Source organism: Ictidomys tridecemlineatus, chromosome 4, assembly GCF_052094955.1.
Source record: "Ictidomys tridecemlineatus isolate mIctTri1 chromosome 4, mIctTri1.hap1, whole genome shotgun sequence".
Lineage (NCBI taxonomy): Eukaryota > Metazoa > Chordata > Mammalia > Rodentia > Sciuridae > Ictidomys > Ictidomys tridecemlineatus.
In genome coordinates this window covers 112,535,254-112,558,060 of record NC_135480.1, presented here as the reverse complement: position 1 = coordinate 112,558,060, position 22,807 = coordinate 112,535,254, and the positions used below count along the sequence as shown (strand labels likewise).

The window sequence follows — 22,807 nt, the reverse complement described above, 5'->3', positions numbered from 1 at the left end:
AGTCAAACAGCTTTTCTATGTTGGTTATATTTTTCTGTCCTTTTACTCTTAACCTGTCTGTACCTTTATTTTTAAAATCTATTGCTTGTTAACACCATATTTTTGGATAATGCTTTTTAAAATCCAGTTTGGTGATCTCTGTATTTTAATTAGAGTGTTTAGTTTACTTTTATTTATAGGAGTTGTAAATTTCAAGTCATTGCATAGTTTTTTTCTATTGGCAGTATTTTCTGTTTACTGTGGCTTAGTTATTTTTTATTATAAACTAGTACCTGATCTTTTGTTATCTTTCTTGAAGTATTAATTTTGTCTCTAGTGAGTAGTTAAGTTACTAAGTGTTCACATTGAACATTTAGTATTCGTTTTATAATGTGCCATTGTGGGTTAGTTTTGCCTATTCCTTTAGTTTTGGAACATAGTCCTGACTCCTAAGGTATACACTACAAAGCCTGAAGTTTTACTCAGCAGTTTAGTTTTTCTTGACTCAAATTAAACACTGTTTTCCTGCAGTAGACAGCCGCTGAGATACTGTTTGACTGTTTTTTCAATGATTTTTGCTGGCTTTTGGTTGTCCTTGCAGATTGGAAGCAAACCTTTATGGAACCAAGATTAATATGAAGGAAGTTGGTTATATTGATATTGATATCAATACTTGTGGGCAGTAAAGAGGAAATGGGAAGAGAGAAGAGTTCACAACTTTAGGAAAGGCCTTTCTCTGCTGCCTCTGCAGAGAATTCTGAAATAGGGTGGTCCTTCACAGTTGTCTGTAGTAGACATATGGGCCAAATCTTTATGTCCCTTTATTAGATGTATAGTCACTTGCCACTTAATGATGGGAATACATTTTGAGAAATGTGTTGTTGTGTAATTTTGTCATGTGCAAACATTATAGGGTTTATTTACGCAAACCTAGATAATATAGCTTGTATAGCTTACTACACACCTAGTATACAGAATTATGTATGCTGTATTTATATGTGATTGGCAGTGCAGTAGGTTTGTTTGCAACAGCAGCATCACAAACACATGAGAACTGCATTGAACTACAAATTTTTAATGTCTATGATATCATTAGATGATAGGAGGTTTTCAGCTACATGATAACCTCATGGGACCACCCTCAGATGTACTGTCTGTTGTCCACTGAAATGTCATTATGCTCATGACTGTACTACTACTTTTATAGTCACTCTTCAGTCTTTTCAAGTAGTTTTCTCATGTTTTGTCTAGTTGATAGTTTTTAAGGCGTTAGAGATACAGAGTCTGTTATAGAAGTAGAAGCTCTTCCATCTTTAATAGAACCAGAACTTTCCCTAGGTTTTTTAAAAAAAACTTAAAGTTATATTTAATTTGAAATTATTTATATTTTGACTGTGTGAAGATATTCCAGGTATTGTGTATTTACTTAAATTACTTTTTTCATAGTGTATTTAACAGAAAAGTTCCTCTGTACTGAGGTTTCATCTGTATTTATGTGCCGTTTAAGTATTAAAACTTTTATTTCATTTGTATTGGTTGAATGTTACATTTTAGTATCTTAATTTGATAGATTTTTACATTTCCCAAGTTAGCCAATCATTGAATTGGTTTTATATAATATAGTATTTGATACAGTTCCTATTGAAATGATCTAACTCAAAATACACACCCTCACACACGTGTACATATATACATATATGTATACATATACATATATATCTATTATTGGGAATGGAACCAAGGCCATTTAACTTCTGAGTGACATTTTCATGTTTTTTTTTTTTTTTTTCCCTTTTTGGGAGACAGGTTCTTGCTCAGTTGCCCATGCTGACCTTGAACTTGTCATCCTCTTGCCTCAGCCCCCTGAGTAGCTGGAATTATAGACATGTACCATTGTGCCTAGCTACCCAAAGTTATTTCAGTCTTATTTTTCTAACAGATTTTACTCTCAAATATTACTTATGAGAAAAATATTTTAGAAATATATTCTACTTTAATTTAGTGTAACAAATTTAGAGCAGACAGAAATGCCTAAATGAACCAATTGTTTGTTTTCCTGCCATATTCTAACAAAAATGCCTTATATTTTGTAATCAAATAAAAAAATAAATAGAACAAACTAGTAAATATAGAGTACAATTGCATTATATCCATTTGCTTGTGTTCTCATTGTAAACTCAAAAATGAAAGCTTTTTCGGGGAGAGAAGGTGAAAGCTTCCTTTTATCCAGGTTCAGTAGCATCTGGAACATTTCCTCAAAGATATATATTAAGGATTTGGAAAAATTTAGTAATTTATTTTAAAGAATGTTTTCTAAAATAATCTGGATTGGTCAAGCAGTATAATGTTAAACTCTAGGCTTATTTCCTCAGCTTTGTATTATAGTAGTTATTTCCTTTAGCAGAGTGCCACCTTATGTTCCAGTTCTTTAGTAGCAGTGAGCTGCATATTATTTCATTTAGCAGCTTAAAAATATTTTGTTGCTTGGTATCTGGCCACATTAATGTTACACCTGTGTATCTCATAATATTCAGATGGCCTGTTCTAGCAAAGTTGATAAAAATTAAAATCTTCTGGTAAGGTAATTTTATTCTTACCCTGAAATTTCTGCTACTGTTTCTCGTGTCTTTGGAGAGTTGAATTAACATTTTGTTTTGTTGAAAATCAGCTTTTACTTCTTTAGCTTGCTTTTTTTTAAAAGAATGTTTGATTATTAATCAAGTTTTTATGTTAGATTTTTAAAGGCCAATAAGGAAGTCTATATTCATAAAACTAAGAAGGTATCTCCCCCCCCCAAATTATGCCTGGATCATATCTTTTAAAATGTCACTTTCCTTTTCCCACTATTATTCATGTCTTTACCCAGCTTTCAACCTCTTCCTTTCATATATTCTGAAGATTTGACTGCTTTTATTATGTTTTTCCTGGGCTTCAATGCTCAGTCATGGATTGTTTGGGATAAAAGGAAAATGTAAGCAACAAAAAACAAGCACTCTTCTATTCCACTGATACCACAGATTAATGACTAAGCTTTTATGAAGTAGGCTAATGGTAAATTTTTAGCATTTAAATATTCTAAGCAAGCTAGAGATATAGAATAATTGAAATTGAATATACTAGAGCTATTCTGGTCAGTAAGGTCTCCATGAGCCATATAGTGACCTTATGAGTCCTGGAGTTGTGGCTGCTCAAAATTAGGATGTGTACTGTGAGAGGAAAATTCATGCTGGATTTAAATACTTAGTATGGCAAAAGAATGTGAAATACTGATAATTTTAAAATACTGATTTCATGTAAAATATTGTTAATTTTAAAATACTGATTTCATGTTGAATTTGTAATGGCTTGAAATTTTTTATTTATTATTTTGGGTTATGTCATGAAAATTAATTTTACTCCTTTGAGAAGTTTTATTAATGTGGCCACTAGAACATTAAAAATAATGTCACATGCACTGTAGGACAACATAATGTTGTGCTTAGACTCTTGATAATTAAGAAGATACTGCAGTTTCCTTCAGGTTTTTGTTAGAAATGAAGAATCTTTTTCCTTTCCACCATAGTGAATCAGACTGCATTTTAACAGGATTCCCATATGATTTAGTTTGTACATTAAAGTTTGCAAAGAAGCATCACACTATTATATTATTAAAAGGTAAGTAGATATCCTCGTGAAATAATGTTTTTTTTGTATAGTTAGTTGCCAAAGATATTGCATTCAAAGAATGTTAAAAAAGTAGCTTGTAAATGATATCATTGACAACATATTTTCCCATGTACATTTTTATTTAAATGTATGGCATTAGAAATGAAGCTAGGCAGTCCCTCATTTCCCCTTTTTGTGGGACTGGGGATTAAATCCAGGGATGCTTTACAATTCAGCTACATCCTCAATCTTTTTTTGTTGTTTGTTTTGAGATGGGTCTTGTTAAGCTGCTGAGGTTCTCACTAATTTGTTGAGGCTGGCCTTGAATTTATGACTGTCCTATCTCAGTCTCCCTAGTCACTGGGATTTCAGGTATGTGCTGTTGTTACCAGCTCCTCTTCCCCCTTTTGTTATAACTTTATTCCCTGGATATAGCTGTTCTGCAGCATACAGAAATCTCTTTTCTTTGAGATATATTTATACTTTACATGTCATAGAACTTGGTGTATTTCGGTTTCCCATGTCTTTTTGGTGTAGGAGGGAATAGCATTTGGAATGAAAAGATCAAGATTTAAGTTCTCGCTTTCTGACTTTGTAGCAATGTGTCTTAGGGAAAATTGTTTAATCTGTCTGAACCTGAATACTAAAGAAAAGATTAAGATGTCAGCTTTCATATACTTACTGGTAAAATTTGACCAACTAAATTACCACATTATATAAAGTCCCTTGTGATCCTTCTGTAACTCCTAGGTTCACTTGTCATATTTCTTGATAGTACCAGGGGGGAATATGCTGTTGAGTAGCAGAAAGCCATATAAAAGAGACCATGCCTGCTTAAATATTTGATTAATGCTGACAAGTAAATATGTGTTTCACAGGGTGTCATTTTTTCCTCTTCCCGCTCTATAAACTCTGGCATTAGCTGAGTTGTCAGTATTCCAGAAGTCATTGATACCACAATGGCCATCAATAGGACACTTTGGGTTATGAACCTAGTGCAGAGAAGGCCAGTGACTTCGTGGGATCATGGAAGGAAAGAAGAGATATCAGGGCCTGCAATAAAACTGTGGGCACATCTGGAAGGAGCAGAAGGAAGTGGTTTTGGAGCACAGGGTCCCTTGCACACTCCACCGTCAATGCCAGCTTTAGGCTGAAGCTCTCCTGCCTGTACTTCTTTTTTTTTCCATTTCCTAGAATTCATCCATGTAGGATGAATACAGAGAGCCCCAGAGCTGAAACACACACACACACACACACACACACACACACACACACACACACACACACACACAAATGCATACATGCATACACACACAGTAACAATTCAAAACCTAATTCTGGTTTTAGGAGGGAGAAAAATTGAAATGTAATTTCAACCCATCCTCTTCCATGTAGAAATCAAGTTCATTTTCTGATTACTTTAATTTTTTTTTTTACTAAATGGAAATTTATGATGTATTAGTGAAATTTTGACTCCTTAAATAAGACTTCATGGTTTTGCATTGACTTGTGTATATGTGTCTGTGTGTGTATGTGTGTGCATGTGCATGTGTGACAGCAATGTAATTTTATGATTTTCTTTATATAGTACTGGGAAAATTCTATGTACATCACTGTCTTCAGTTTCCAGGCTTCTTTTTTTCTTTTTTATTCTGTGAACTTTCTCCTTAGTAGAATGTATAACATCTTCTAAGTGACTGGGCTTAAGACATGGTCTCACCTTCAATCACTTCGGGAACTTTTAATACATACTGATGCTATCTGCTTGCCCTGTAAAATCTTATTTAGTTGGTAAGTCTTAGGTTTTGGTCTGTTTTAAAAGCATGTCAGATAATTTTTAACTTGTGGTTAGGCTTCAGAACTGTTGTAACATTCAGTTCAGTTTTATCTGTTAAGTAGTTATTGTAGAAAATGAATATAACTTGGAGCAAATATGTTACCTTTACAAATTCTACACAGAAATGTTTGTTAGACTATAACCGGCGAAGGAATCATCTAGGAGTTATTCAACAATGCAGAATTCTGAGGTTTAATTAATTTTCTAGTTCTAGTGTTGATCTGAGAAAACTGAATTTTTAGTGGCTTTGAAGGTTATTGTGATGCAGATGGTCCATAAGCCGTTGCATGATATCATTCTGGATTCTCATCAGAGCAAATGTGTTTATTGAGGAGTCTGTATCTTCTCATGCTGAGGTAAAAATTTAAATATATATATTTTTTTCACTTTGCTAGTGTTTGTATTAGTTTTAAGTTTTCTGTAATGGTTTCTTTCTATACTAATTATTAAAAAGCTGGAGAGCTGGGACTGGGGTTGTGGCTCAGCGGTAGAGCACTGGCCTAGCATGTGGGAGGCCCTGGGTTCGATCCTCAGTACCACATAAAAAATAAATAAATAAAGATATTAAAAATATTAAAAAAATAAATAAAAAGCTGGAGAGGGCCGGGGTTGTGGCTCAGTGGTAGAGCGCTCGCTCGCCTAGCATGTGTGAGGTGCTGGGTTTGAGCGTCAGCACCACATAAAAATAAATAAATAAAAATAAAGGTATTTAAAAAAACTGGGGAATTTGATAATGTTTTCCTATTTCTGTTAAATACTAAGTGATGAGATATGAGTTGGGGTGTGATTATAGTTCACAATTTACAATTCTATTTTAATTGAATATTCCTAGTAGTCTTATTTGGGGCCAGAGAGTAACTTTTACATCATCCTAAATGGAACACATAACCGAATAACATTTGGGCTTTCCTGTTAAGAATGCTATACACATTTTTAAGTTAATAAATCCCTTCTAGAAAGCATTTTAAAATTTTGACTGGAAGTGAGAGATGATGACCTTTTATTTTCTGTTGTATTTTACTAAGACCAAAATTATTTTTCTTCTCTTTGTTCCCAAAGCTTATTAATGTATCTTCTTGTGACTATTATAGTTCTCAAAACTCCTGATCCCCTGCTGTACAAGGACCCTTCCTTTTGTCTAAAATTCAACTCCATTGTTAACATTTTGTTTTGTTCATTTTATGTTCTCCTGGGTAAGCCAATGGCACGTAAACATTCTAGAGGGATTTAAACTATTATCTCAGTTAATGATACTCTGGTTTTAAATGTTAATCCATTTTAGACAATGTTCCAGATACAGGAAAAACATATTTATTGTTAAACGATCCGGTCTGTCTGGTCTAGTTTTCGTAAGCAATTCATGCAAGTTCTGTAGCTATAGTCTTTATTTGTCCAGAATATAATTCCTTTTTACTGTTTGCTCATGAGCTTTAAAAAGATGTGACTGAAAGCAGGCTTGTCAGCCTTTATTTTTTCATGGCAAAGTGTTACAGAGCCCTCTGTTTGAACCTTAAGTTTGAAGCCTAAATTATGTGGGATTTAGAATGAACACTGTATATGTGGGTAGTTAATATGAATATTAATAATATCTGGATTTTAGGATCTTTTTATTTATAAGTGGGAGCATGTCTCTTTTTTTCATTCTGGGAGACTGAATGTTAATTATTATATGGCAGAAAATAAAGCTATGGTCTGGCCTGTAAGAACTTGAGGTTAGGAGTCTCACTGCCTATCTTTACAAATAATATTCTAAGGTTATTGAAGTTATCAATCAAAAATTATAAAAGTTTGAAAACTTGGAGAAATGATATTTCCATGCCAGATTAATTAGAGAGTATAACCAGTCTAAGAGGTTGCCTGAGAACGTGATTTCTGCTGCTGGGTGATTTGAACTCTCTTCTGTACTTTGTGTGAAACAGATTACGCTACAGATTTCAGAAAAAGCCAAAATATAGGTTTAAGTTTAAGCTTTCTTATTTATCATTTGTGAGAAAATTTACAGAAAGGGTGCTACAGCCTAAATTCAGTAAAACAAGAAGGACAGATGGAAAAGATATGCTTTATAAGTCCTTCACCATTTTTATAGTAGATAATTACAACTATCTAAACATTATGGATTAAGTATGAGAAAATAATGTTTGTATCTCTGTTCCCATTTATAGACACATGAAATTTCTATTTATTTCTGGTAGGAAAATACAGTTTCCAAAATATTTCTTTTGAAAATAATGCTTTAAATAGGAAAGGTAAAGAATCTCAAAAATTCAGCTAACACTTTTCAAGAGTGTGATCTGCATTTGAGATCTAGTTAGTGTGTTTGTGAATGAAGCCCAGTGTGGCCAACAATGAGTTGATATGCAATATAAAGGGCCTCTTCTTGCTTTGCTTGGTTCTGAGGGTCACACTAACTCCAGGGCTCCCTGAGACTTTATCCGTGTCTCTTATAGAGTCTACAGTGAAGTCCAACTAATTTCTTTGATCAATTCTGATTTCTTCTCCTTCCTACCACAGAAGTTCTTCTCACTGGCACTCCTTAATAAGCATTCCACATGCCTCTATGACAACTTCCAGGAGGCTCTAACCTGCTAACACCCACCTTATGTTATCATCAGGTCTTAACATTTTGTTACAAGGAAGTATAATCCTGGAAAGTGTTTAAATATATAGATTTTTAAATTTTGACATGAGATGAGGTTTCTTCCTGTACCTTACCAGCATACATTCAGAGAATATTTTCCTCGGTCCCCTTCATTTCCAGTCTGCCTTCTTTTGGTAGTTTTCCCTTTCTCTTTCTGTCTCCTCTGTCTTGCTTCATTTTATAGTTCATACATTGCCATTTATTATTTATATAAATTTATATCTCTGAGGGACATGTTCTCCGGTGATGACACTGAACTAATTTAGAAGGACAGATAGAATTTTGTGTAGGTGTGTGTGTGTGTGTGTAGGGGGGGAGAGGGCGAGAGCGAAACAGTGAGATATTGTGATGGAGGATATCTCATGTGAAAGGTATAAGGAATTACCATTATAAGGAACATGAAATGGCATGGTAAGAGTGAAGAACTATAAGCAGTTGCTATGGCTGATTGATAGAAGGGACAAGTATGTAAGGACCAGGTCATGCATACCATATAAGGAAGTTTATATTTCATTCTTTTGCACTGGGGTACCATCATTAAGTTTGTATATGTTCTCAGTACTAGCTTTATAACAAGTAGATGTTACTTAATAGGCTAAATACTCCACATATTTAAAGCCATATAATGATAGTATTCAGAATTTGAATTTAGTGTTGGCAGGTTTTAAAAGTAGATATCAAAGTTGGTTTTGATATTTTTGTAACAGTCTGCACAGTAACAAGAAAATTTTATTTTAGCACTGACTGTGTTGTAGGCACAATGCTAAGTCCATTGTACATATTGTCACATTTAATTCTTCCAGTGTCTTTTTCAAGTTTGTGGTGTGTTTCCGGTTTTGCAGATAAAGAAATTGAGGCTTAGGTTAAGTAGTTATGCCCCACAGTAATCATATTGGGATTTAACTCAGGTTTGACTCCCAATCTAATTCTTTTAGCTACTTTGCAAAGCTTACTGTAATGATAAGTGTTTATCTATATGTATATCGACATAGGCTTTTTTCTTTTGACTGGAGTAGTTATTTAAAAAGTGAGACTAGGGGCTGGAGTTGTAGCCCAGAGGTAGAGCACTTGCTTCGTACTTGTGAGGCACTGGGTTTGATTCCCAGCACCACATATAAATAAGCAAATAAAATAAAGGTCCATCAACAACTTAAAAAAAATATTTAAAAAAAGTGAGACTAATCTTCCATGACTATTCAGTAGTTATTTTACTAGTCATTTTTAAATTTAAAATTTTCAGATATCAGAAATGAAGAATAATATTGAATTTGTTCCTTTTTTTTGGACTGTGTTTTTCTAGGGAAGGTGGAAAGATATTTTAGAAGCATTTATTATGTGATTGATGAAATATAAATTGTAGAGCATATATGTATGTAGTTATAAAGGAAGATAGCTCTAGAAAATGCTGACAGCAGGGAAATACTTTTCATATTGAACTTAAAAAACAAAACAAAACAAAACAAAAAAACCCATTAGTGCTTGGGATTTAACATTTTGCTACCCTGGATGCAGTGTTAATTTTTGACAAGACATAGACCGTGGCTGACTCGGCCCCAAGAGTACCTATCTTCAGTTTCTTTATTGACTTTTTATATTCTTGCTTCTAGTTATTCATGACAGTTTTATTTTCAGAGCATAGAAGAAAGTTTTCTGGATTAATTGAAGCAATAGCTAAGAAGAAAGGAGGAGTATAGGTTTTGATATCAGACATGGTTCATAGTAGTGGACAAAATCATCAGAATTTAGAAGCTGGTTAATATAAGGTAAGTCTAATTAAAATACATAGCATTATGCTTAATAATAGAACATACTTTCTTTTCAAATTCTTTTGGAATATTATGAAAACTGATTGTATGCTTGGTCCACAAAAAGATCTTCCAGTAAGTTCCCCCAAATAGAAATAGTTGAAGTAGTATTCTTGGTCATATTATAATGTAGAAATTAATAATTATGAAAAAAACTAAGTGTAAAACAACAACAAAAAAATCACTATCACCTGGAAATTTATCTTTCACTAGTCTTTGGACTAAAGAGGAAATAAAAACATAGGAAATTATAATAAAATAAAATGTATTAGAACCTGTGGGAACCTAGCTAAACCATATGTATAGAAATATTATTTGCATTAAATATGTACATTAATAAGCAAGAAATAACTGAAAAATAAATTACCCATCAAACTCAAGGAGAGAGAAAAAAATACCAAAATATAGTATCTAAAGAGACTAGGAGGAAATGATTAGCAATTGATAGACTGAATAACAGCTCCTCGATATGTTCATAGCTAGATCCTGTGATCCTTACTTTACATTGTGTATTAGTTTACTACAACAATAACCACTAATATGGTGACTATTTACATTAACCAGTATGGTACAGTTGTCATATATCATGAACCAGTATTGATATACTGCTGTTAACTAAAGCCTGCATTTGAAATTCTTTAGTTTATTCGATTTTCTGTTCTAAGATCTCATCCAGATACCATTATTTTTAGCTATTCTGTTTCTGCTTGCTTGGGGTGGTTTCTCAGGCTTTACTTAGTTTTGTTGACCTTGACAATTTTGATTAGTCCCGAACAATTATTTTACAGAATGTTCCTTAGTTTGTTTTTGGCTGATTTTTTTCCCCCTCAGGGTTATGTAACCAAACTATGGATTTGCCCCTTGGTGAGTATGAAACCAAGAAGTGCAACCACGAATAAAAGATTGAAATGAAGAGGTTTTTTAGAGGTTTGAGGGTACAGCTCAGTGGTAAAGCCTTTGGCTAGCTTTAGGATGCAATGTGGGAGGCCCTGGATGCAATCCCCAGTACCACCAAAAAAAGGAGGAGAGGTTTATTGCTTGTACATATCAATAAGAAGTAAGAGGAGCAGTATTGGGGATCAGTTCCCAAATCCATATCTCCCTGAACAAAGAAAGCAAGAGAATTTTATTGGGACAACTTATGCATATTCATATTGGGTAGGCTTGTTATCACAAGTAGAGGTGGGTGCATATTCCTCAGCATGTTCAAAAAATGGCAGGTGGGAATGCCTGCTGGGTAGAGAATTTTGCATTCTAATGAGATTCTAATGAGCAAAGTTCACTCTAGGTCACCTACAAGAGTGAGTAGAGTGACTCAGGGATTTGGCTGGTTTCTTGTGGATTTCTCCAGAGGTCTTATCTGAAATGGCAGAACAACTCAGAAGAGTGCTAGCAATCATTTAGGGGGCAGTAGTTTTTCCCCTGTCTCTTTTCCCCCTAGAAGTGCCTGCCTAGCAGCTAACATTTAGACTAAAGTTAGGGATTTGGGGAGAATAATGATTCTCTTTTAAAAATTGCTTCTTGAGGTACAAGTGTGTAACAAGGTAAATATTTTTACTTTTCATCATTTTATAATTTTTATTTGAAAACTCATTTAAAACATACTAACCTATTTTCCCTTCACAGAACTGTAGACTATTCTTTCCTCTTGTTTCCTGTTCTTATTTGATGCTTCAATTCATCAGCCTTATAATGTCAATTAAGATTTGTCATTTTGGCTCCCACAGTGCATTAATGTCTTTCTGAAATAAATCTATTTTTAAATAGCTTATGTAACATTATAAAAATGTTATACTGTTAAGAATGTTATCTATATCATGAAATTTAATTCAAGATAAGGGGAATATTTTTAGGAGTTTTAGTCCACTATTTCAGTAATGCAGAATTCATTTAATGCAGTTGAGAGGCCTGCAGTATCTTCTAAGGGCCCTGTAAAGACACCTTGGATTACTGTCGTAGTCACTTTTCTCCATTAACTATGACCGCACCTGCTGCCAGATGCAGGGAATTTCATTACTATATGATGTCGTTTGCCTTTGGCACATTGTTCTAACAAATTAAAGATTAAAATTTAGCTGCTATGCAAAACCACATCCTTTGTATCAGTTTAAATACCTATTGGACTTTTTTTTTTTTCTGATTTAACTGAAGAAGCAGTGATTTTTGTCCATTTTTAGTGAAATGTGAATCTCATTGAGCACGACAGCATATAAGTGTCCTAGGGACATCTCTTGATTACTCTGTCTCAGTTGACATAATTTAAATTTCAAGCAGTAGAAAGACCAAGTGACTTTTCAAACACCAAAACATAACAGAATTTTTAATTATACTATATTGTATTTTAAATGTAATGTCAAAAATATGTTTTTATATATAGTATATATTTTTAAATGTTATATATATATTGCTTGGGCAATAAAAATTAAGACACTATGTATATTTTTGTGAACAACTAGGTAAAGGTAAATTAAAACTTAGGTCCAAATTAATCATGTTTTATAGATCAAATAAGGTTTGTTTCTTTATAAATATAAATTGAGCAATTATTTTGCCCCCCAAATTAAAACTTTGTTGTTGCCATCTAGGGGTTTTGGATCATCATTATTTATGTACATGTGATACCAATGAAGTGTCCTACAGCATTTTGTTTGAATAAGCGTGTCATACTTTTATTGCCATCTAGCATATTCCAATTGTACTATATCATTATGGACTGTTGTAGTGATAACATTTGGCAACTGTGGTAGATTTTTGTCACTTATATAGCAAATGTTAATAAAGAAATAAGTGTAAATTATATTGAGTTAAATTAAGCATTCTGGGGTCTAGGGATGTGGCTCAAGTGGTAGTGCGCTTGCCTGGCATGTGTGCGGCCCGGGTTTGATCCTCAGTACCACATACAAACAAAGATGTTGTGTCTGTTGAAACTAAAAAATAAATATTAAAAAAAATTAAGCAGTCTGGTTAGTAATGGTGTAAATTATATTAATGCAAATATAGTGAGAATAATTTGCCTCAAAAGTCTTGATTCCGAAGTAAAAAAGTCAAGAGAAAATAGTTGACTTCTTTCAGATTGCTAGAGCTTTGTGCCAAGAAAATAGAATTTGTTGTATGTGTACTATATTACAAACGTCAAGAAATCTGCTCTCATTTCCCATAGTGAGAGCTTTATTTATATATTAGGCAACTAGTTGGAGGGGATAGCTGATAGTCACGTTACTATTTCCACTCATTGAAGTCTCTAATAATCATATGTGGCTAATGAACAGTCCTTCCATATTTGAGTTGATCATTTCTGAGATACATGAGTTTAAAATGGCCATTTATATAATTTTAATACTCATTATTTAGGAATAATATTTTATTTACTGTGTATTTATCATTGCAGAGAATAAAAGCAAGTTTAGGAATCAGTCTTACTTAATATGATTGTGCACTTCTCTTATATATATTCTGAGGAACATTTTGACTTTTGATGTATGTAGACATCATTGAGATGAAAAGGGAATGTGTAACTTCTGTTGTGCTAGATGCTCAGAATTTTTGATGGTAGCCATTTTATTTGGTAGAAAGATTTGACTGGCCATAGGAATATAAAGCAAATATTGATAAGTGTTTTTTAAAATTAAGAGTTTGGGGTGATGTGAGGGAGGGATCATGAGGCAAGGAATGAAAATGGCCTGTAAAAACTGAAAAAGGCAAGGAAACAGATGGATTCTCCACTCCATAAAAACAGCCAGCCATATTTACACCTTAGCTCTAGCCCAGTGAGGTTGATTTATTTTTCTGACCTCCAGGACTGTGGAGATAAGTTTGTGTTGCATTTTTTAAAATATTTTTCTTTAGTTGTAGGTGGACACAATAACTATTTTATTTATTTATTTTTATGTGGTGCTGAGAATCAAACCCAGTGCTTCACATGTGCTAGGCGAGTACTTTACCACTGAGCCACAACCCCAAACAAAGCCATAACTGCAACCCTTGTGTTGTGTCAAGCCACTAAGTTTTCAATGATTTGTTAAAACAGCAACTGAAAACTTAATATAACAATCAAAGCAGAAATTAATACACATAGAAAGAACTGAGTATTAGGATATGTTCCAAGTGTTTTTGTATATATGAATTCATCAAAGTTTTCACAATAATCTTATAAGGTAGGAACTCTGATACCTAAACTGAGGCACTGAAACCCTGACTCTAACCAGATCCCAAGGAAATCCTAATCCTTGGGTTAGGAAAGAGAGAAAAATCAGAATGGAGGGCTTGGGGTTATAGCCACCTTTGGGTTGGAAGGACAGCAGCTTGTGCATTGGGATTTTTAAAACTGAGGTTTTTAAAAAAATTTTTTCCAAAAAATTCACTTGGTATAATGTGATAATTTGATTCACATCTGAATAATCTTGTGTCTTTATAAATTATTCACTAAAAACAAAAGGTCTGAGAAAATATAGTTGTACTAATCACTTAAAATCTATGTAGCTTTGCATATAGAGTATTAATAAGGGTGTAGTTAAAAAAATGTCAACATTACCATTACCAATAAGCAGAGAAACATTACACTTGATGTATAATTTTATCTTTAAAGGTGAAGGTTGCTTGATGGAAAGGGTTGTAATGAAGGATTGAGGCTGTGATAACAGACAAGGAAAAAAGATTTAGTAACAAGGAAGTACCATTCAAAAGCAGCAAAGCAGCATGAATGTGCATTGTATAGTATTTGGTTTATGTTAGTGAACTTTGTTAAAGTGTAAACAAACACACTTTGTAAAGCACATTAACATGTAGGAAGGATTGTGGTGTGCAATTTTAGTTTTATAGACATCATTCCCCTATTTATCGGCCTTGTGTGAACTCATTCACATCACAGAAGAGATCATACTTCAGGGATAAATTTGGGAAGTATTTTAGTGGGTTAATACATAGTCCCTGGAGTCAGACCTCCAGCCCCACCTGTATCCTTGGGGGAAATCAAATTTTATACTCGCTTCTTTTGTATTTTTGAAAATATTTTGAAAGTATTTGAAAACAGTATTTTTGAAAGTATGTAGGAAAGTAGAAAGAAGAATGCTTTGGATTGGCAAATAATTTGAAATTTTCTCAGTGAAGGAGATAGATTAGGTGTTTCTTCACAAGTAACCTGAGAGGTAAATATCAGTTGTTAATTGTGTAACCGTGATCAAGCATCAGTTTCCTCTTATGTAATACAGGAACAGTGTTGTTCCCTTATCACATCCTGGGTTCTTGTGGATTCCATAATCAAAATGAATTTTGATTGAAAATTTACTGTAGAATGTTAAGATAGAAAGAAGAATATATGAATTTGTAGGATTTAGTTTTCTTGTTGACTTCAGAATAGATGTTTTCCAAAGTTTCTTCTAACTGAAAATATGGGAATCTATGAAATCACCATGTTAACTGTGTTTAGTTCCATTGTTTAAAGTTCTTGAGTTCTCTGACACAAATGTTTCTTTGGCCCTTCATTGTTTTCAGTGGTAGGTGGTCACTGTCTGTCATATGCATCAGATAATCAGGGAAATGTTCCATTTAATTTTTTTTTTTTTAAATTTGAGATGGGGTCTCACTGTGATGACCTTCAACACTTGGACTCAAGAGATTCCCCTACCTAAGTTGCCTGCATAGCCGGGACTAAAGGCATATGCTATTAAACCTGATTGCAGTGATCTAATTTTGGAAATATAATCTAGCAAAAATTTCAGTAATAGCATAAGAAATACCTCCATATTGACTCACAAATGAGATCTGAGCAGTTGAGCATCCAGTCACCTTGGTGTAATTTCCAGAATGTTTGGGAAAGAATATTGGTATCCTTACTTATATTCTAGACATTCTGGTTAATGATTTATGTTTGTTTCATTTGTGAATTTTCAAAGAATTATATAAAAACTTTTCAGTTTATAGATGGTGTGTCATTTTCTAAAAAGTACATTTTGATTAAATTTAATTGTCTTCATTTAATAAATTGATTTGTAGTTTTCAGTTTTATACTTTTAGAAGTTGCTATTGGAGAAGAAAAATTATTCTTATTTTTCTTTGCCATTTCTTCTGTTGCTTTATTTTTCCCCAGAACTTTTTATAGCTTTATTTTTTCTTTCATGAGATTTGTAAACCACAAATAGAATCAGTATTTCAGTTTTGAAAACCTATAGTTTTGACCTTTGTATATTTTTTTGTTTACAGCTTTCTAACCCATTTCTGACCTAAGAATTCAGGCCCTGTCCAGGCTTCTACAACAAAGAATGTCTGGGTATATTTAGTGTCTTACTTCCTTTTCTTCTCAATTCTACTTCCTTTTTTATGCATTCATATTGCTCTTAGCTGACAAAGACTCCAAGTCATCCTGTCCCATCTTCTCTAGTCTTAACCTTCTTTTGTGCTGCTGAGTTGAACTGACTTAAGTTCTAATTAATTTTCATCTTGAGGTTTGAATATTCAACAAGCTTGATACTCTCAAAGATAATTTGCTTTATAAAAATTGTTAGTCAAAATAAATCTGTAAGTAGGTTTAGAGTTATTGTTACTAATCAGAGTATTCATATCCTTAAACTCTTTTGGGGCAGGAAGATAAAAAGACTGAGAGTCTCTGTTCTAAAGCCATTTTTTTGAGGAAATTGTCTTAGTTTCTTCCTTTGACAACATACAACATAGTACGTATGGCAACACACTTTTATTGTAGCATACTTATTTCTTGGAATGGTTTGTACCTGTTTTATTATTAAGCTCTTTAATGTTATACTGTAGTTATTGTAGGATTATAGTAAATTCAATTCTGAATGCTTCTTGTTTTCTTAAAAATTTAGTTCCCTGAAATCTGTTTTAGATGCAAAATTCCCACCCTTCTCTTGGTTTTGTTTCTTTTTTGTCACTTGTCATTTGTTTTCAAATGGGAGAGTACTTTAAAAATAATAGGCTGCTATACTAGTTTAAGGTGATATTTTTATTATTCTGGTATATAGTTTGTATTTTATAGTTCATATTTGATTTTTTGGTGGTGGGGGTACCCAGGATTAAACCCAGGCACTTAACCACTGAACCACATCCCCAGTCCTTTTTAAAAAATATTTTGAGACGGGGTCTCACTAAGTTGCTGAATCTCACTTTGCACTTGTGATCTTCCTGCTTCAGACTCCTAAGCCACCAAGATAACACGCTTGCACCATCGTACCTGCCTATATTTAATATTCAAAAACAACAGAATGTTTGATGGTGATCATTGCCTGGTGTTTAGAAGGCAGTCAGACTAGTCCATGAATTGTCTTTTTCTTTGCTCACTGAAGAACTGATTGTTAGTTTGTGAATACTAACAACATTCACATATTTCATAATAAATAGAATTTTGCATCTAATATTCTGATACTTTCAGAATCTGTTGCCATTGTAACTTTGTGGTATTTTCTAAAGCGTGGGTCAAATAATAACAATTTTCTTGGAGTGGGGAACAAGAAAAGGACTAGTTCTCCTTAGCAAAACTATGTTACTTGGGTCCCAAATGTTGAACTTCTAGGCTCATGAAGGTTTTTAATTTTTATTCCTCTACTTTATATCACAAATCCATGTATTCTTAGATATGTATCCTGTTATGTTAAATCTTTCTCTGGCCTCTTAATTCCTACTAGTCATTTAATCTCTAGCATTTAAGAGTTAGTATAAGCCTGGCATGGTGGTGCATGCCTGTAACCCAGCGTCTTGGGAGATTGAGGCAGGAGGATCATGAGTTCAAAGCCAACCTCAGCAATAGCAAGGTGCTGAGCAATTCAGTGAGACCCTGTCTCTAAATAAAATACAAAATAGGGCTGAGGATATGTGGTTGAGTACCCCTGAGTTCAATCCTCGGCACCCCACACCCCCAAAGAAAAGAAAAAGAGTTAGTGCAAGATGTTATTTTAGTTATGTTTAAAAAGAGTTTATTTTTTTACAGATACATGCTGAATTATTTTAAGGGTAACATATCTGTGATTTGCTTATAAAATCCAGCAAGATGGCAGAATGGAAGTAGACATGAGATTTGCCATTGTTAATTTTTAAAGCCAGATAATGGACACCTGTTGGTTTGTAATTCTGTTTTTTGTACTTTTGTATGTTGTTGAAAATTCCATAAATAAAACTTAAAATATTTCAATTAAATGGTATTTGAATACATACTAAGTTTTAAGGAGTGTAGTCATTGCTATGAAGGAAAACATCAGAATATTTAGCACATACCTGAAAAGATAAATATAAAGTATTGAGTTAAATAAATGAGGATTTTTATTCCTTTTATAAAGGAGTTAAAAAATTTATTTATTTATTTATTTATTGCATTACAATTCTTTTTTTTATTGTTCAAGACAATACAATGATCTTGACATATTTTTTAGTAGATCCATGAAGTATCTTTCTTTTATTATACACTCCCCCCAACCCTTTGACCCTAGGGATTGAACTAAAGGACTTGCACATGCTAGATAAGTGTCCTACCTCTGAGTGTACATCCTCAACCTTTTTTATATTGAGACAGGCCTTGAACTTGTAATCCTCCTGTCTCAACCATGTGAGTAGCTGGAATTTCAGATGTGTGTCACTGTGCTTTATGTAGGTTCTGTTTTTTATCACACACTTTTTACAGATTGTGTTTTAGGTAGGTGCTTTATGTGTATTTATTTTTTCATTTAATCACTTGAACTATATGGGAGATATGATTATTAAGAAAATTAAACTAAAGAAATCTTAAATAAATTTCCCACGTTGATGCAGGTAGTATGTGGCACATAGAAATTTAAATCATGAGTTCAAATTCATTACATTAAAAAACTAGCATTTTGGGCTGGGGATGTGGTTCAAGCGGTAGCGCGCTCGCCTGGCATGTGTGTGGCCCGGGTTCGATCCTTAGCACCACATACAAACAAAGATGTTGTGTCTGCCTAAAACTAAAATATAAATATTAAAAATTCTCTTAAAAAATCTAGCATTTTTTTTTTAGATTGGGATGGAAACCATGAACATTCAAGAGTAATACTATTGTTTTCAGTTGCTACATAAGTCATAATTTGAATATCATATGTAATAGTGAAACAGTATCACTAAACAATATTAGTTCCTTTTTTAAGACATATTTCTTTAGTTGAGTTGGAGACAATAACTTCAATTAATTAATTAATTAATTAATTTTTATGTGGTACTGAGGATCAAACCCAGCACCTTGCATGTGCTAGGTGAGTGCTGTATTACTCAGCCACAACACCAACCCCTTAGATCCCTTTTAAAACATGTTTTTCTTACCACAAAGGAATCATGACAAAACTTAAAGATTTGAATTGACAAATAAAAACAAAATATTTCCTTGCAAGTACAATTTGAGCAATCAGAAAAGGTACTTTGCATTTATTTTTCATTTTGGAAACATCAAATGAAAAGTACCATATATAAAAATATTGATGTCTGGTTCTATCAGACTCAGAAGAAATAGGCAGATATTCAGTTCTTGACTTATTATCATTAAATATAAATACAAATCTGTCTTTTTGGAGAACTGTCTTTAATAACTTCTTCCTTTTTATTTAATTCAATGAGGCACCTTATTAGTATTTTTGCAGTTGATAAAATTCAAATTTCCCAAAGAAGGAAAATGGGAGAAGTGCCTCTCTGTTTCAAAAAATAAATGAGCAGATAGGAACTTAGTTCTCCTTTTTATGAAAATAAAATTGAAGAATTATTGATACAAACAGAAGCAGTATACTTATATTTTTAAAGCAGAGAAAATTAATGTTTAGAAGTATAATGATTTTAGTTTGTGATACTTAAGGATGGGATGATTGTGATTTAAGAAAACAGTACTTTTATAAGTAGTTAATTGTTCTTTAATAATTCAAGTAACCAGTGTCTTTGTTGATGTCCATCTTTAAACCTGCCACCCTCTCTGGGTGATTTCAGAGGAACAGGCAGAATAAGCTAAAAAGAGATTGCTAAAATGTTTATATCTCAAATCAACTTACAGGAGAGTGAACTATCCATGGAAGGATGCTGGTAGATAAAACAGTAGGCTGAAAAGATTTGATTTATTGGTATTTCTTCAGCTACTTGGGTAGGAAAACTCTAATAAATTTTATGCAATACCCTGAACTTTTTAAAGCATGCAGCCTAAATTCTGCCAGTTTTTCATCTTGACCCTCCCTGACCTCTCCCTAGCCGAAGTGGGTCAGCTTAGATAATTTGCTTTCTCCCCTTATTATTATTATTTAATTTTTAATTTTTAAAATTTATATATGACAGCAAAATACATCACAACTGTCATTACATATACAGAGCACAATTTTTCATAGCTCTGGTTGTATACAAAGCACATTCACACCAATTTGTGTCTTCATACATGCACTTTGTATAATAGTGATCATCACATTCCACCATCATTTCTATCCCCATGTCCCTTCCCTTCCCCTTTAACCCCTCTGCCATATCTAGCGTTCTTCCACTACTCTCATGCTCTCTTCCTATCCCACTATGAATCAGCCTCCCTACATCAAAGGCATTTGGTTCCCTGGGATTTGTTAACTTCACTTAACATTGTCTTCCCCAACTCCATCCATTTACCTGCAAATGCCATGATCTCATTCTCTTTTATTGCTGAGTAATATTCCATTGTGTATATATGCCACATTTTTTTTAATCCATTCATCTACTGAAGGGCATCTAGGTTGGTTCCACAGTTTAGCTATTGTGAATTGTGCTGCTGTAAACATTGATGTGGTTGTGTCCCTGTAGTATGCTGTTTTTATGTCTTTTTCTCCCCTGATTATTATTGTTTACATGAACATTTCTCACTGTAGTAGCATTGGGAGGAGGTCCAATTGCAGCAGTGAACAGGAGTACCATATGTACAGTTCAGTTTTTGCCATGACCATTATTTTCAAGGGCCCTAAATTTCTGAAAGCAATGAAGCCTTCTTCCTCTGATTATAGCATTTTCAATAAAACTTATACCTCAAAAAATATTATTCTCAACATCATGTTCAAGAATATTCAACCTTCATTATCCTTACAAAAGCTTTGAGTAAATAATTTGTGACATAAGTTGTCCCTAATTTTCTATAATAATATATTAATTAATTGTGTCTTACTTCCTTTGGTCCTGTAGATTTCCTTTCAGATAGAAATACTGTTTTGTGGGGCTGGGGATGTGGCTCAAGCGGTAGCGCGCTCGCCTGGCATGCGTGCGGCCCGGGTTCGATCCTCAGCACCACATACCAACAAAGATGTTGTGTCCGCCGAGAACTAAAAAATAAATATTAAAAATTCTCTCTCTCTCTCACTCTCTCTCCTCTTTCACTCTCTCTTTTTTTTAAAAAAAAAAAAAAAAAAAAAAGAAATACTGTTTTGTTATCCAATGGGCATTCAAAAAGGTGATTGATTCTGTTGAGGTTTATATATTAATGCTTTACTAGTGTTTTTGTTATTTTTACTTAATCACTATTTAAATGATGTCTTTTAGTAACCTTAAACTCATTGCTAGAAAATTGTAACTTGTTTCAGATTTTACTAACAATTGTATTATTTTGATTTGCTTTATCTGTAGATTGATGTAAAAATGAATAGTCTCAGACAGAGCAGACAGTTGCTCAGATAGTGAGAAGGATTTTCTAAGATATATCAAAAACTTTATTTTATTTTTGGTTTGGGGGATTGAACCCAGGGCACTCTACAGCTGAGCTACATTCCCAGCCTTTTAAATTTTATCTTGAGATAGTGTCTCACTCAATTGCCTAGGCTGACCTCAAATTCGCAGTTCCTTCTTCCTCAGCTTCCCAAGTTGCTGGATTACAGGCATGTGTTCACTGTGCCTGGCATAGATCTCAATTCTAATATATCTGATAAGACAAATTTTTTTTGGTTATTTATTGGGTCTGCCAGTGGTATTCTGAAGTTAATACAATGTTCTTGTTCTGTGTACCCCTGGCTAGGTAGATATATGAGTTGTTCTCTGTGGGCTTTATAATTTTATTTGGAAGAATATGGTAATGCTGATGTCATGTTCTTTTTTCTCCTTGCACAATAGTACCTTGTACTCTTGAGTGTTAAAGTATTTCTGGGATAAATTTTGTGAACTTACTGAATTGGACAGTAAGTAGATATAGTCTCTGCACTCAAGTAGATACTGTGAGCATTGAACTTATTAATATGATTTGTTTCTTAGAATTTGATTCTTTATAGGTTGGAATGGAAAATATTTAGAAAAGGAATTGAATTCTTTAGTCCTGACATAAATTTATTTAATTATTCTAAGATTCTGACATGAAAAAAAATCTATTTAGAGAGTTTCTTAGTAATTTATGTTTGTTTTTACTTTTTAAAAGAATTTACTTTGGTCTGTATAAGAATATTGTCTTCTTTAAAATGCACATTGCCATTATTTTTGAACTTACAGTCCCTGTTTCTGGGACCTATTTTTTTTTTTTTTGTCAAACAACTTTAATTTTTCAGTATATGTGACTGAAATATACATGTTTTCAATAAACATTTGTTATTGACTTCTATTGGATGGAAAAACAGCCTCCAGCTGTTCAGGAGCCGAAAGTAGAGTGGATCTTCATGCTGTTAAACAGCTAATACATTTTTTCATGTCAAAATTGAAGAGTATGAATAAGTTTTTTTTAAAAGCAATTAACTTTTTATAAATACCTTTTATTTATTTTTATGTTGTGCTGAGATTCAAACCCAGTGCTGCACACATGCTGGGTGAGTGCTCTACCACTGAGCTATAACACCAGCCCTCAAAGCATAAATAACTTTAAAGAAGGAAATAAAAATCATCCAATAATCTTTGTTTTTAGTTTCCCAAACTTTTAAAAAATGTACATGTATATTAAAAATACTGTTTTTCTTGGGCTGGGTTCTGGCTCAGTGGTAGAGTGCT

The 22,807-nt window shown here is 33.2% G+C and overlaps 1 protein-coding gene across 7 annotated transcripts in view; it reads left to right on the top strand.

The window, feature by feature from the left end:
- The window catches only part of Arhgap32 (Rho GTPase activating protein 32), a 297,323-nt gene that overhangs the window by 94,526 nt on the left and 179,990 nt on the right, over positions 1–22,807 (top strand). For 4 of the 7 annotated variants that reach the window (XM_078047321.1, XM_078047323.1, XM_078047320.1 and 1 more), the window contains exon 2: positions 9,732–9,862. The exons of the other annotated variants lie outside the window; for them this stretch is intronic. The gene's annotated coding sequence lies outside the window, so the exon portion shown is untranslated. The remainder of the gene's footprint in view (positions 1–9,731; positions 9,863–22,807) is intronic. 7 annotated transcript variants of the gene reach the window in all.